The following is a 13,083-nucleotide window of genomic DNA, read 5'->3' as shown; positions in this document are numbered from 1 at the left end:
ACCGTCAGTAGCCCCCTGAACCGGTCTTCAAGTTAGGGACGCTCCTCGATTCTTCCGAACTGTTCTTCATCTTCGGTTGACGGTCTTGAAAACTGGTTCAACAAATCTTCTCATCTTCGATCTTGAGGATCGCCGAAATGCATTCGACGAGTTTACACGTCGGGTATCCGAGGAGCCCCTTTAAGTTTCCGGCCTTTATCAATGCCTTATTATTTTTATGCCACACCTCGGGTTTGAAGTTGTTCCCGGGAGGCAGTGTCCTCTTGCGTCCGAGCTCTAACGCCGGACTGTATTCGAGGTATCTTTTGCAGCCGAGCACCAATGCTGGACCGCTTCCCAGCTCTAACGCCGGAATGTATCCGAGCTCCAACGCCGGACTATGTATCCGAGCTCCAATGCCGGACTATATCCGAGGTGTCATATCACCTTGGTTCAAGAAAAAGTTTGAAGGAGTTTAGCCAAGCTTAATGCCGGAAATGCCCTCTACGGAGCCAGCCACTAGCGCCCGAGCTTTATGCCGGACTGCTTCCGAGGTGGTGCACCACCCCGAATGTGGGCCGATTTTTGTGAATATTTTTTGTTGGTGAAATTTATTCTCTACCGAGATATATAGCCAGTAGCCCTCAAGGTGTGTATCGGTCTAAAACCCGAGATGCACCTGAAAGATGACGTAAGACCGCTGATCCTAGTAGCCGCCGAGACTCAGGTTGATTTGCAAAATCGGCCTGAGGATCAAGTCCAAGCTCGGCAGAATACTTTGGGTCACTAAAAGCGGCGTACTCAGTCCTCGAGACTCAGGTTGGGTGCGGCCGACCAACCTAAGGATCAAAATCTCCTCGGAAACTATATTGCACATAAAATTTTTCTGCATTGGACAAGCAATGCAGTATCCCCCGAGACACTGGTCGGGTGGCAACACCAGATCAGGGGATCGATGTGCCCCTTTAATATTTGTAAATAATAAGCCCGAAGCCCAGTAGCCCCCGAGCCTTAATGCGGGCACGGGTGGCCGAATTACGGATCAATATCCATAGTAAAATCACAAATTATGTGTAATGACTCTATGTATCCAAGTACTTTACGTCATTAATGCTCGGATCCGCATTGTACAAAACTTTGTTGACCGACCATCGGCTTCCACCTCCTTGGCCAGTAGCCGAGGAGTGTTTGTCCTACTTTATAAAGCCTTTATGAGGGCAAAGATTTACGACAAACAAGGCAATCTGGCCACACGGTTTTATAAACAAAGGTACGCATAGAGATATGTTATATTAATGTTTAACAGAAGAAATGTATTCCAAAGAAAATAGTCCCGCTATCGGTTCGTTTCTTTGGGTTGTCATGCTAAGCATGATCATGAAACCTCAGCTTGAATGTAAGAGCAAAATATCGAGGATTTAGTTTGGGAGGCCAGTTAATAGCCCCCGGTAGTGTTCGGCGACAGTCGAGGTCAATCCGTAAACACTTCGGGCAATGTTATGAATGGCCCGTCATAGTCATCGGATCGCTGACCAGTTTACGCTTATTATGACAGTCAGTTTTCGGCTTTCTCCACTAAGGTGCTTAACCATGTGAGCTGGAAGCACAATCGCAGTGGTTCTCCCTTTGCACGCCTAGTCGAACAAAACGGAACGTAGGAAGCAAGTGCAGGAGCCGGGCAACCCAACTATTGACCGAAGACACAATTCGAAACCGATGCATATATAGCAATATCTGAGAATGTTTTTGCCGAATCCCTAAAGGTGTCCGGCGTTGCACTGTGAGACTAATGCTGGAAAAGCACAAATAGTTTAAAAGTGCCAAAAAGCTTGGAAAACCAAGAAACGTTAGTAAAAACATGACGTCCGAACAAGATCAAGTGTTCGGTGCCAATCCGAAAATTGGTCTTAGAAAAAAGAAGTGCTTCTGTCGTCCTTTAACATGACACATCCTATCTCAAGACTTCGAGCGGGTCAGCCTACGGCTTGAACCTCCTATCCCGAGGGCGGAGTACTTCTCATTAGGCCAGTTTAGCAAACTAAACTCTAGCGGCTTTGAGAGAGAAATTAGGCTCCCCGGCTAGTGACCGCACACTCACGTCGAAAAAAGGAGTGATAAATAATAATAATAATAATAATAGAACTTTTCAACGACTAAGAATAAGAACACTTATTATAAAACGGCTCAAATAAACTTAAGAGCCCCCAAGTGACTTGGGTAGAAGAATGATTGCATGTACCGAAGTACTTATATCATATCTATGTTCAACCGAACTTTAAACGCGTCTTAACCAACCGTCGGCTTCTCCCTCTTTGGTTAAGGACCGAAAAGTGTTATGTACTCCATCGGTCGAGAATATCGACGGTGTTTCCAATAACCAGGCAATCAGGCCATAAGGCTGTAACAGACAAAGTGCGCTCAGGGAACTTATGCTATATTACTGCGAAGAGTAAGAAGCATCTTCGAAGAAAATAGTACCCCCACCGATACCTTTCTTCGGTGCTCATTGTTATTATGAGACTTGTGTAATAGATTTTTTGTACTCATGAGTTCCGTTGTGTGCCGACCATCATTGAATAACTATAAGAGTGCTAGCTTTCGGCTTCACCCAGTCTGAGGTCCGGCTCGAGTGACCCGATCGTGACAATCACAGAGGTACTCCCTTTACTCCCTAGCCGAACAATCGGGAACATAGGGGTAAACACAGGAGCGAGGCAACCCGGCTTGCAAATCGCTTAAGTCAATGTGGTGCATATTGTGGCGTAATACACGAACAAGGAACGAAGCCGTACAAGTATAATCATATGCAACAGGAAAAGCTTCATAAAGGAAGCCCCCAAGTAAACGGGGTATTTGAATTTATTCGTCACAAACAAAGTTTGGACAAGGAAAATTTTTTAGAAGCAACTTTTTTCCAAAAAAAGTATAATGCTTGGTCGAACCGAACGCAAGTTAGAAATTAAAGCTTTGAGCATGAAAGCGACTTAGCTGGTTAATGTGTTCGATATTGATGACGCGGTCCGAGCTTGATGCGGGACAAGGTTCCATCCCTCAAGCCGGTCCCGAGGTGGCGGAGCGGAGAGCTTGACACGCTGAAGTGGTGACATAGCACGATCAATGCAGATCGGCAGAGTGACGCCAAAGTCCCCGAATCATTTTCCTGTGCACAAAAAATAGTGCAAACCGGAGATAATAGTAATAATGATAATTAAAAAAATCATTGCATAATAAATAATTTATGCAAAGTGAGTAATAAAAGAAATATGGCCTGGCGCCAAAGTCAAGTCGATGCAGGGCGTCGGCGTGATGCGGTAAAGGCGTGGCAAAGCCTGAATTCGTAGGTCGGTCCGAGCTCCGAGTGCAGCGTTCGCCGGACTATGTACGGAAACTGACCGAACCACCATGCGACTGTCGTTAATGCAGCCACCATTTGATAGACCTGTGTACATATGATGGACAAACCAGAGTAATAATTCCTTGGGAAAAATGAACCCAAACAAGCAAAAAATACTGGGATTAATAGCACCTGGTTTATTTGTTGTAGCAATCCGAAGGAAGGTGATTCCTAAAATTGGGACCCGCTCCGCACACCCATTGCCTGATGGGCGATAAAACGACGGCATGGCAATGCTGGTAAAGGTTGACTCGCCGAGGCAAAGCCCTCGGCACAGCTAACGTGACGGAGCTGGTCGGCTAGTGACGCCGAAGTGTCTGGAGTAGGTTGATGAAGAGATGGCGAAGCCCCCGGTCCAGCCGAGATGTCGAAGCCTCGATGTCAGCCGATGAGTTGAAGTAGGTCGGCGTGATGGACACCAGCTTGAAGAAGCAATAGTGCGGCCCTGTCGATGCAGGTCGTGACGTGGTCGATGCCGGCTTGATGAAGCGACCGTGCGGCGATGCCGGTATGCCCGCTCCGTGTAATCCGTGGGGCGGCGATGTTGGTGATGATTTATCCTTCGCGATGCCGGGCTCTTGTTTGGCCTGCCGAGATGATGATCCGAATAAGTTGAGCTCGGCTCAATAAGGTGACGCCGTGTCTAGCGCAGGTCGGCAGCCGTGGAGTAATATTGCCGGACTGGTTTGACACCAGCATGATGTTGAAGGTCATGTTCAAAAGATCTTACAGTTAGTGGGATGTGTTCGGGAACAAAACACAATACCCCATACAAAACATCCTTCAAAAGGGATGTCCGAAATCCTGTTCATAAAAAAGATGAACTCGGGTCGGATTCGTTTTCGCGCAGAAAACAGATCCGAAAAGTGATGCACTAGTTGGAAGGTTCCCGGAGTTTGGACGGTCGGATCGAGCCGAAATTTTGAAAGGTGGTAGATACAGGAATTCTGCAGCCGATCAACGGTTGGATATTCCAAAGGACGTCCGAGCTAGAAGCTGGACACCACGCCCTAAACTCATCCGAATTCCCGTCCAGATTTGACAAGGCTCCGGTATATCGTGGATTGCCAGAGATTCCTCCAACGGAACTCGACGAAATTTTCCAGGGTTGTTGTAGACTCAATTACGCACAATTCCACCAAAGAGATCATCAAAGCGATACTCGAGAAGGTGGTGGTGGCAGATACGAGTTCGCTGTCCAGAAAAACAGCACGGTCGCTTGAGGGCAATGTTGACGTTGAGCCCCCGAGCTCCATAGATGATTCCTCCGTGATCTTGATAGAGATCGGAGTTGATGTTTGATGAAGGCCCTTGTCCGGACATGGTGATCCGAACACGGGGCGCAATTTTTGGTCGAACCAAGGTGACCAGTCGAGCTGGTGACGAAGATGCCGAAGTCGCAGTTGATCTGCAGGCGAGCCATCGATCCTTTTGTCGATCACACAGCGGAACTCTCAATGAAAGCACAAATATCGGTGTCAAAACCGGCGGATCTCGGGTAGGGGGTCCCGAACTGTGCGTCTAGGCCGGATGGTAACAGGAGGCAGGGAACACGATGTTTTACCTAGGTTCGGGCCCTCTCGATGGAGGTAATACCCTACTCCTGCTTGATTAATATTGATGATATGGGTAGTACAAGAGTAGATCTACCACGAGATCAAGGAGGCTAAACCCTAGAAGCTAGCCTATGGTATGATTGTTGTGTATGTTCTATCGACTAGCCTGGCCCTGATTTATATAATGCACCAGAGGCCTAGGTTAACAAGAGTCCTAGCCGAATACGCCGGTGGGGAGAAGTCCTTGTCTTGATCGCCAAGTCTTGTGGAATCTTCCTTGTATGCGGTAGCTGTCCGAACTGGCCCATGAGTATGCGACCATGGGGGCCCTCGGCCCAATCCAACTGATCGGGAGATGATGTGATGAGTACCCCCTAGTCCAGGACACCGTCAATGATCTTCAAGAGGATGGCTTCTCTGAACGCTTCAAGTTTGACTCCACACCTCCTCGAAGGGCAGTGCTGCGACGCACTCCATCTCTTGAAGACTCTGAGTTCTCTTCCGCTGCTGCAACTGTGAATGCCAGAGTGATCGAGGATGAAGACGATGCCACTTCACCGCCACCTCCTTCAGCATGCTTCGACACTGCTCCAACTGCTTCTGCACCGCCAAACTCCACCGACGACCCTGCTGCTTCACCTACTCTTCATGGGAACGAGTAGATGCTCTATGTCTTCAAACCTTTTTGGTCCTTACTGAAAAAAGGGGGAGAAGCATATGAGTTTGATAGTCTTCAAGCGGGTCCATATGGGCGGGTGCTTTATATTTTGCTTCGTGTTTACAACTCTCGTTTTGATACATTTGGTTCTTTGAGTTGTAACACTTAAACTCAATGGTCGTTTGCTACTTATTTGCCACTTTGTGATGCGATGATAAATTCCGCATGTGCGACGATAAATTCCGCACTTAGATCATTTTGCAGACGTCCATTTTCCATTATGCATGTCATTATCTTCACATACCTTCACATGCATAATGAATTATCATCATAAGTTGAAGAGGATCTCCACAAGTACAACCTGCCATGTGCATTTGCATTCCAAAAGCAAATTACTTATATGCACATCTTCAGGGGGAGCCCTCACAGCTTATGAAGACAATTCCTTATCCTTTACAATTTCACATATTATATTCCCCATTGAAAACTTCAACTAGTTTGTCATCAATCACCAAAAAGGGGGAGATTGTAAGTGCATCTAGTGCCACCCCTAGTTGGTTTTGGAGTATTGACGACAAACCTAGTTGAGGGACTAATGTGTTTGTGAGAATTGCAGGATAACACAGGTAGAAGTCCCTCATTGATTCGGTTTTCCTACCAGAGATGGCCCCCAAAAATGTATGAAGACATTGATGTCAAAGGTGGTATATGAAGATATTCACATTGGAGACTATGACAGGAGAAGACATCGCATGAAGCCTATGGAGCTCGAAGACTTAGATCTTTCGTAGTTCTTTTTCTTCCTTGTTGAGTCATAGGAACCACCGTACTGTTAAGTGGGGTCCAAGAGAACCGGTCAGAATGACTGAAGTGATGCTTAACCAAAACCTATGTCTTCGAGTGAAGACTATGAGAGCGAAACTTGTCCAGAGTCGGACAAGTCAGCTTTGCTTGTAGCCCAAGTAAAGCTGCCGCGTGAGTTTGAAATCTGACCGTTGGAACACGTGTCAGTTCCTTAGTGACCCAGGGTCATTTCGGACAAATCAGGTCGGGTTGCCTAGTGGCTATAAATAGCCCACCCCCTACAACCATAAACGGTTGGCTGCTCAGAGTTAGAGTACGACTTTTGTCGTTTGAGAGCAACCCACCTCGGAGCCTTTGAGAGAGAATTCCTTGCGAGGATAAAGCCCTAAACACCCAGAGCCAAAGAGAATTAGGCATCACTTAAGTCTTCTTGTCTGTGTGATCTGAAGACTTATTACACTTGAGGACTGTGAATCCTCCAGCCGGTTAGGCGTCGCGTTCTGAGCATCCAAGAGACATTGTGGATTGCCGGTGAACGAAGTCTGTGAAGGTTTGGGAGTCTACCTTGAAGACTTACCTGAGTGATTGGGCGAGGTCTGTGTGACCTTAGCTCAAGGGGAATACGGTGAGGACTGGGTGTCATGAGCTGCTTGTTCAGGACTGGGTGTCCGGGACTGTGTGTCCTCGGGTTTAAATACCTAGCCGCCCTAACCATCCGTACAGTTGTCACAGCAACTGGAACTGGTCCAACAAATCATTGTCTTCAACGAGTCACTGGTTTCATCATTCCCTTCCCTTTACTTACTGTTAGTCCTTGTGAAGTCATTGTATGTTTGCACTATCTTTTGTCTTCACTGAGTGACTGAGTGTTCTGTTTGGCTTCATAATATCTTCCTACCTGATCATTACTACATTGCTGCTATTAGTCATTGTGCTCTCACTCCATTGAATACTTGACTATGGGTTCCCTAGTGTAGTCTACCTTCCGCTGCATGGTAATAGGTTTATTTCTATCGTTTGTCTTCGAAACTTCCACGTTGTGAAGACTTTCATAAAAATCGCCTATTCACCCCCCTTCTAATCGATATAACGCACTTTCAGCGGTAAATTGGAAGGAATTTTCAAACATATTGGTGTCACGGCTTGGACACAAGCATCGAGTGCCATGACATTTAAATTTAAAAAAATTCAAAAATGATTAGAAATTCATGAAACCTTTCTTGACGAAATGTCATGGCACCAAGATGTTGTGCTAAAAAAATCGGCCTATTTGACGAAAGTTTGGACACACACCCCTCACAAAATGGAACAACTCACTAGAAGGCTCTTGGTTCCGAGAGGGAACAATGCATGTTTGATGACGAACCGGTAGCTTCCTCTTATGGCCTTCAAACTTTTTCTATCATTAACGTGCACTAATACAACTGTAATGTTAAAATTTGGAAATTACAAGGGTTCATTTGACCTTTTAAGACATTTAAGTGATTTTTTAGCAATATAATGACCATAATTCACATTTGAACTACATGTCAATGCAAGAGCTAACCATAACGGTTTGAAAAATCATATTTGTGTACTTGTGTGTGAGTTAATGTCATGCGTAGTAAATTGGAAGGAATTTTAAAACATATTGGTGTCACGGCTTGGACAAAAGCGTCCACTGCCATGGAATTTAAATTCCAAAGAAAAATAAAAAATGATCTGAAATACATGAAACCTTGCTTGACGTAATGGCATGGCACCAAGATACTGTGGAAAAATGGCTTGTTTGACGAAAGTTTAGACACAGACCCCTCACAAACCGGAGGAACTCGCTAGAAGGCTCGTGGTTCCGGGAGGGAAGAATGCTCATCTTGGGGTATTGATCTTCTTCCCACTCAACTCCATTGGCATTGCACTTGTGTTTAAAACAACACCTTGATTCTTCCGGTGCCTTCCTTGCTTGCGTACAATTTCCTCAAATTGCTTACTTCCGGCAAGGCTCTTCTAAACACCTTTCTCTATAATTCCCTTCAATAAGCTATTTTCTAGCTCAAGTGTAACTTGGCTAAGAGAATCATTAGTGTAATCAAGAGAACTACTAGAAGCAACAATATTGGATATAGCATGATTATTGTTACTACTAGAAGAAGAGTCTTTCTTGCTCTTGTTGCTAGATTTTACTTGTGGCATGTAAGTAGACAAGAGTAAACGCTTGGCAATGTAAGAAGAACTTTTCTTACGAAGATCATCATTGATTGCTTTTAAGAACCCATGCTCATGCTCTAAATTGAGCTTTTCAAAGTGTATCTTCTCATGAGTCTTTAAAAGCTCTCGATGATCCTCTAAGGTAGTTTCATGAGATAACTTAAGAGTGTTTAGTTCTTTAGTTAGATGCTCAATCTCCTTATCAATATCATCCGCTTCATCTTGATTAGCATGATTAATAGCAATTTCATCATAGTTTTCATCATTAGTGTTGTCAACAAGTAAATCATCATCACCTAGCAAATCATCTTCATCACTATTGAAGTCAACATACTCGGGGTGTGATACCTTGGGGCCTTTTGCCATGAAGCATCTTCCAATCCCTTCATTTGGTGAGTCGAATATGTCGTAGGAGTTGGATGACACAAGTGCATGACCGGCAACACCTTCATCTTGAGTATATTCGGAGTCGGAGTGATAACTTCTCTCGGAGTAGTTGTCGGAGTCGGAACCGGATACCCATTAACCAACATGAGCTTGATGTCTTCGTCTTGTGTGGCTCTTTGATGACTTGTCCTTCCTTTCCGAATCCTTGCTTCCGCGAGAGGTTCTTCGTTCATAATGGTCATCTCTACTCCTTCTCTCTCTTGGTGGTGATTCCTCTCTTTTACTTCTCCTTTTAGGAGAGTCTTCTCTTATTTTGTAGGGAGCCGTACACTCATTGGAATAGTGTCCAGGTCTTCCACGACTGTAGCAATTGTGATCATGACTATAAGATCTTTTGTCATTGTAGGACCTTGACTTGGAACTTCTCTCTTTGCTTCTACTCTCGTAAAACTTGTTGAAGTTCTTCACCATTAAGCTCAATTCTTCATTCAAGACTTGTTTCTCACTTGATGTTGCAGGAGCATCACATGAAGCTTTGTAAGCACCGCTAGACTTGTTGTGAAGCTCTTCCTTATCCTTAAGTGGCATCTCATGAGCAACAATTCTACCAATGACTTCCGTTGGCTTGAGATCTTTGTAATTGGGCATCATTTGGATCAAGGTGCGCACGGTGTCATATTTTCCATCCAAGGCTCTTAGGATCTTCTTGATGATGAATCTGTCGATCATCTCTTCGCTTCCTAAGCCGGCAATCTCATCTGTGATGAAAGCAAGCCTAGAGTACATCTCAGCGACTCCTTCACCATCCTTCATTCTGAACTTGTCAAGTTGACTTTGAAGCACATCCAATTTGGATTCCTTGACGGACTCGGTACCTTTGCGCATATCAACCAAAGTATCCCGAATTTCCTTTGCATTCTCAAGGTGTCTGATTTTTTTCAATTCCTTGGGGCACAATCTGTTTAAAAGAATATCGCAAGCTTGAGCATTGTATTGTAGCATGTTCAATTCTTCCGCGAACACTTCATAATATGGTTCTCTTCCATCCTTTAAGTATTCACCTTGCAATCCAATATGCACAATAGCCCAAACGGCGGTGTTATGTCCAAGAATATGCATTTTCATCTTATGCTTCCAACTAGCAAAATTAGTACCATCAAAGTAAGGACCTCTACGGTGGTAATTTCCCTCGCTAGACGCCATACTCTCCTAGGTTGTGAAACCAATGCTATGATCACCAAAGCTATGAAAATCAAGGCAAATGGAGACCAAAGCTCTGATACCACTTGTAGGATCGAAAGTAGGTCTACAGGGGGTGATTAGACTACTTGACCAAATAAAAATCTAGCCTTTCCCCAATTTTAAGCCTTGGCAGATTTTAGCAACTTAGGACAAGTCATGCAATAAACCTACACATGCAATTGTTAAAGTGTGCAGCGGAAAGTAAAACATTGCATACGAAGGTAAAGGGAAGGGTTTGGAAAAGGCAAACACAATGTAGACATGGAGATTTTTGGCATGGTTCTGATAGGTGGTGCTATCGTACGTCCACGTTGATGGAGACTTCAACCCACAAAGGGTATCGGTTGCGCGAGTCCAGGAGGGCTCCACCCACAAAGGTTCCACGAAGAAACAACCTTGTCTATCCCACCATGGCCACCGCCCATGAAGGACTTGCCTCACTCGGGTAGATCTTCACAAACTAGGCGATCTCCTTGCCCTTAGAAACTCCTTGGTTCAACTCCACAATCTTGTCGGGGCTCCCAAGTGACACCTAACCAATCTAGGAGACACCACTCTCCAAAAGGTAATAGATGGTGTGTTGATGATGAACTCCTTGCTCTTGCGCTTCAAATGATAGTCTCCCCAACACTCAACTCTCTCTCACAGATTTGGCTATGGTGGAAAGATGATTTGAGTGGAAAGCAACTTGGGGAAGGCTAGAGATCAAGATTCTTGTGGTTGGATTGGAATGACTTGGTCTCAACACATGAGTAGGTGGTTCTCTCTCAGAAAATGAGTAGTGGAAGTGTAGGCACGTTCTGATGGATCTCTCTTGAATAGAGAAGGGGGTGGAGCATATATATATAGCATCCACACAAAATCTAACCGTTACACACATTTGACCCAACTCGGTCAGACTGAATAGAAGAACTCGGTGAGACCGGTTCATTTCAAAATGTGAACGTTAGGAATCTCAGTGGGACCATTATGATCAACTCGGTGGGACGATGTGCTAGGGTTAGGGCAAAACCTCATCTCGGTGTGACCGATTGCATGAACTCGGTGAGACCAATTTCAGCAATCAGTTAACAAAGAGTTGGTTAGGCAAACTCGATGGGACCGATCGCTCATTTATGTAACACCGAAACGTTATGAGGAGAAACAAAGAGTTTTGACAGTGCAACTATCCCTGGGTGGTTTTTGTAATTCCTAACAACATATAGCTCATTGAGCTAATACTATTCCAAGATAAATATTTCAGGAAAGCTCAATGATTGGCATGGCATGGATTAGAAATGTGTACCCCTCAAAATGCTAAGGACAAAAGATTGGCTCAAGCTCTAAAGCTCAAGACTCTACATTTTACCTTTCAGTGATCCAAGATCACATTGAGTCCATAGGAAAAGCTAATACTATTAAAAAGGGGATGAGGTGTTGCTTAATGGGTTACTTGCTCAAAATTCTTAGTGATATGCTCCAAAACCCTCAACCACTTTCTCATATCCACATATGTCCCAAACCAAAAGTCATACTCGGCCCCACCAAAATTTTCCATCCGGCGCCACCGAGTTTAGTTGACATAGCCACTACCACAAACCCCTAGTCTTTTCGGTCTCACCGATAGGGATCTCGGTCTCACCGAGATGGGATTGCAAACTCTCTGTTTCCCTTCGTAACGTTTCGGTCCAACCGAAATTAGCGATTGGTCCCACCGAGGTCGCAATGCAAACTCTCTGTTTCCCCTTCGTAACGTTTCAGTCTCACCGAGATGAGCGAATCGGTCCCACCGAGTTTGCCTGACCAACTCTCTGGTTAGCTTATTACCAAAGTCGGTATTACCGAGTTTGTGTAATCAGTCTCACCGAGATTATGTTATGCCCTAACCCTAATGAAATCGGTCCCACCAAAAATCCTAACATTCACATTTTGAACTAAATCGGTCCAACCGAGTTTCATTATTCGGTCCCACCGAGTTTGGTGATTTGTGTGTAATAGTTAGATTTTGTGAGGAGGATATATATACCCCTCCACCCACTCTTAATTTGAGAGAGAGCCATCAGAATATGCCTACACTTCCATCATACATTTTCTGAGAGAGAACCACCTACGCAGGTGTTGAGGTCAAGATATTCCATTCCAACCATATGAATCTTGATCTCTAGCCTTCTCAAAGTTGCTTTCCACTCAAATCATCTTTCCACCAAATCCAAATATGTGAGAGAAAGTTGAGTGTTGGGGAGACTATCATTTGAAGCACAAGAGCAAGGAGCTCATCATCAACACACCGTATATTACCTTTTGGAGAGTGGTGTCTCCTAGATTGGTTAGGTGTCACTTGGGAGACTCCGTCAAGATTGTGGAGTTGAACCAAGGAGTTTGTACGGGCAAGGAGATCGCCTAATTCGTGAAGATCTACCCTAGTGAGGCAAGTCCTTCATGGGTGATGGCCATGGTGGGATAGACAAGGTTGCTTCTTCGTGGACCCTTCATGGTGGAGCCCTCCGTGGACTCACGCAACTGTTACCCTTCGTGGGTTAAAGTCTCCATCAACATGGATGTACGATAGAACCACCTATCGGAACCAGACCAAAAATCTCCGTGTCTACATTGCATTTTCTCCCTCCAAACTCCTCCATTTACCTTCATGTGCAATGTTTTACATTCCGCTGCTATACTCTTAGACTTGCATGTGTAGGTTGTTTGCTTGACTAGTGCTAAGTTGCTAAAATCTGCCAAGACTTAAAATTGGGAAAAGGCTAGGTTTTTATTTGGTCAAGTAGTCTAATCACCCCCCCTCAAGACATACTTTCAATCCTACAAGTTGTATCAGAGCTTTGGTCTCCATTTGCCTTGATTTCCATAGCTTTTGGTGATCATAACCTTGGTTTCACAAC

This window comes from Triticum urartu, chromosome 1A, assembly GCF_056163025.1.
Source record: "Triticum urartu cultivar PI428250 chromosome 1A, HENAU_Tu73, whole genome shotgun sequence".
NCBI classification, from domain to species: domain Eukaryota; kingdom Viridiplantae; phylum Streptophyta; class Magnoliopsida; order Poales; family Poaceae; genus Triticum; species Triticum urartu.
This window is presented reverse-complemented; position numbering follows the sequence as displayed.